This window comes from Alexandromys fortis, unplaced genomic scaffold (assembly GCF_014885135.2).
Source record: "Alexandromys fortis isolate MF-2015 unplaced genomic scaffold, M_Fortis_MF-2015_v1.1 scaffold_4, whole genome shotgun sequence".
NCBI lineage: Eukaryota > Metazoa > Chordata > Mammalia > Rodentia > Cricetidae > Alexandromys > Alexandromys fortis.
The window spans coordinates 13210222-13214315 of record NW_026067944.1 but is presented as its reverse complement, the minus strand read 5'-3'; positions in this window follow the sequence as shown (position 1 = coordinate 13214315).

The following is a 4094-nucleotide window of genomic DNA, read 5'->3' as shown; positions in this document are numbered from 1 at the left end:
ATAAGTTCTTGTGTCACTATGGCACTTATATTTAAATGAAAACTTAGTTTAATAAATTACAGAACTGGAATTTGAAATACACCTAGGCCATCTCTCTGCCTTATATTAATGCACACTGAAAAAGATTTGTCATACCTAGCCCACATTTCACAGGCAAATCAATGGGTTAATTTAACATTTCACAATATTCAGTAATAATAGTAGTTGCTATTTGTGTAGGAATATGATTAAACTGGGTTTAAGAGGCATGCATAGTTGAAATTAATTTTCTTTTAAATTAGGAGTATTGTGATTCAATTAAATGCTTTTATAAACTTTTAAAATGAATTTCTCAATATAACTGATTATAAATCTCATTACTTCTCTTTTGGACACAGCATTCAGATTCTGAAGCACTACCGTATATAATTTCACTATAAGGAAAATAAATTTTTGTTTTTCTTTCCAATAATGACAAATTCATATTAATAATTTTGCAAACATTTGTCCAGATAGATTGAGAGATGCAAAAGAGTCATCTTTAACAATCTTAATGCTTAGAACTGAGCAAAAATTTTTGTCAGGTGTTATGTAGACACAAATTACAAACTTAATAATCTGTAATGTTATAACATAAAACTTTACTTAATATATTATTTAATTTGCTGAAGTAATTTTGCTGATTTTACAATTCAGTTGTGTACATACTATTTCTAAGAATTAAGTTCTTATTTTTTATACTATCAACTTCCCAAAATATGTGTCTTCCAAAAACATTTATGGTAATATATTTTATACTTGGAATAGTAACAAATGGCTGTCTTCCAATACTTCCTGCCAATGCAAATTAATATGTAGATAAGAGGTACCACCAGTGACTTGAGAATATGGTCTCTGAGTAGTTACTTTCCGAAAAAAAAGCTGAAGCTAAAATGAAAATGTCCTAGCTCCCAAACAGCACTCATAAAAACACTATGTCTTTAGCAGTGTTTCCAATGATGTATTCTGATTCATTCAGTTATTCTAGATTCTACTTCATAATGAATAATTTGAAAAAGCCATTCTATCTGTCTATCTATATCTATCTATCTATCTATCTATCTATCTATCTATCTATCTATCTATCTATCATCTATCTATCATCTATCTATCTATCTATCTATCTATCTATCTATCTATCATCTATCTATCTATCTATCTATCTATCTATCTATCTATCATCTATCTATCTATCATCTATCTATCTATCTATCTATCTATTTACTGTGAACAAAAATCATATGGAATAACCTCTCTAATTTCTTTGGTTTCACATAAAGAGTCATAACAACATAAAACATAAGAGGTTTTTCATAGAACTCACATGTACATGGAAGATCACATGTAGTTCACAATAGGCTACTAGATAAAATTCTGCTTAAGGTACATGAAGATATTATTTTAATGTCATGAATATCTTCAAAAGAAAGGATTCCTGTAGAAAATGTTCAATCTGAAAGAGAGTCCAGGCTCAAAATATATAGTAACACTAAAACACTACCAAAAGACCAAATATGTGGATAATAAGACTAGAGAAAGGAAAAAAAAATCAATTTCAACAGGAAATATTTTCAGCAAAATCCTATAAGAAAATTCCCCTAAAGTTGCAAAAAGCAGACAGAGCACTAAATAGACTGGACCGAAAGTGAAAGTACCCATTGAACATGATAAATAAAACTAAATGTGCACATCAAAAACATTAAAACGCTACAGAAAAAAGAACAAGTGGCATGTAAAGTCAGACATGTTAGAGCAACACCCCACCTTTCAATGAAGCCTCAAAAAGCCAGAAGTGACTGAAGAGATGCTTTCTACACTCTCAGTGAACACAGATGCAAACCAAAAATACTATACCCAATAAAACTTTCCTTCAAAATAGATGGAGAAAGCCAGTCAATGACAAAACTGTTAAGGTCCATGCGTTGACCCACAAAAGACCACTATTTATGTATGCAGTCGGTATGAACATTTATTTCTCGAGAGTAAAATTTCAGCGTGCAGTGGTCAGCCATAAGACAATGCAATATATATTGAAGAATGATGAAATAAAGTTTATTTTACATAAAGACCACAATAATCTCAGGAGCATTTTGAAAAGTGACATATTTACACTGAAAATGAGACTTTTAGTCTCTAAACCACTAATTCATTACATTATAGCAAATTTGTTAAAATACAATTATCTTTTGGGAGAAAACAAAGTCAATGGACAGAACAGAGCAGTGCAAGCTACAATGGAGTTGTATATTATTAAAGGGGTATTTTAACAATATTTTATTGTTTTTGTCAGTGCTCTGCAAACAAGGTTTCTTGTGTATCTTTGTGTCTGTGAATATTGTTATTTTATATTTGTAATGATGTAACTCTGAAGGTAAATTTTCTTTTCTCATTGTGCCCTGATACCTAACATGGTTTTTGCAAAACCCGAGGTAGATAAATAACAATGACCAAAGGAGTAACCGATAATTTAATGATTCGTGGCAGACAACAATATTAGAACAAACTCAGTGTTGACTCAATAGACAGGATAAAGAGAGAAATTGTTCCTGTTGACAATGTATAACATAAAAATAGAAAAGGGACTCAATGGGAAGAAGGTATTTAACTGGGAGATAAAAGGTTAAAGGGTAAAGACATAGTCAAAGTAGATTGTGTATATAAAACTAAAAAAATAATGTAATTTATATTTTTCTAATATAAAGCCATGCAAAGAAAAATTATATTTGCCTGTTTATTGTTAAATTAATATATAATATTAAAAAATTTTAACCTATGGTTTAAGATGTGCTCGTTGTGTTTTATACAGGTTTTCTTTCTATAGTTCTGAAAGTTCTTAAATTTTATTAGAAACTAAAATAAAACTAACACAGCAATTTTGAGAAATATATGTTGAAGTGTGTTATGATGCCTAATTTTTTCCAGTTATTTTTAAGTAAGAAAGAGAAGAGGATGCTTCTTCTGTGGTGTCGTGGTGACATAACCTGTGGACCTTGTTAGCAGTGCATCTGCAGACTAAAACAGTAATAGAAGTGACTGTCTAATTGGCTTTACTTCTCAAGAAGTCATTATGTACCCAGAATAGCATGTGTCTTTTCAGTATGACAATAATTAATTCACCTCTACCGCTGCACAAAAGTGTGAGTTAGTTTAAGGCATTGATGAGTACCAACATTTTACAATCCTAGGGAATGTTACCTGAGGTATGTTTTCAATAGGCAATTTTAATAAACATTAATTTGATATATTTCCCACTTCCCCTTGGCTCATAAATTTTTTAAAAAAAGACTCTATGACTGCTCCATCCTGATTAAAATTCAATAAAACTTGTTCTTCCTTAATTAAACACTCCCTTCTCTACCAAACAAGGATTACTTAGACTTTCCTTACAGTTCTGTGATTGTGGCCATGGTAGTATCTCCAGAAACTGAAACATGATAGACTAATTAAATGGATGCAGTACACTGTGGTGACTTTGCAAATGGTTTTGAAATTCCTTCGAGAAGTAGCATTTTGCTTTTTATAAAGAATACCAAATTTCTAAATCAAAAAAGGTTCAATTATAATTGGATCCAATCTTTACAACGAATCATTTAGAAAATTTTACTGATTTGTCATGAAGACTCCTAGCATGTATTGATTTGATTAATAAAATTCAATTAAATAAAAATAATTAGGACTTTTTTTTCAATCAATAGACATTCCAAGCACAAGTCTGGAGAGATGGATAGCATGTTAAGAGAGGAGAGATTTTCAAATCCCCAATGCTTGATTCTTTTTTGTTTTATTTATTTTTTTAAAAAAAGTTACTTTTTTATATTACATACCAATCCTAGTTGCCACTTCTTCCCCTCCTCCCTCAATATTTTCATCCTACCTCCTATTTATTCCCCAGAGAGGATAAGGCACATTGCTTTGAGGAAAGACCAAGCCCTCATCATTATATCTAGGCTGAGCAAGAGAATGGGTTCCAAAAAGCCCGTAGAGGAGTAGTGATAAATCCTGGTGCCATTGCAAGAGTCGTGCCGTCTGCCCCAGCCGTTCAACTGTCATTCACATTCACATGGTCTAGTTTTGTA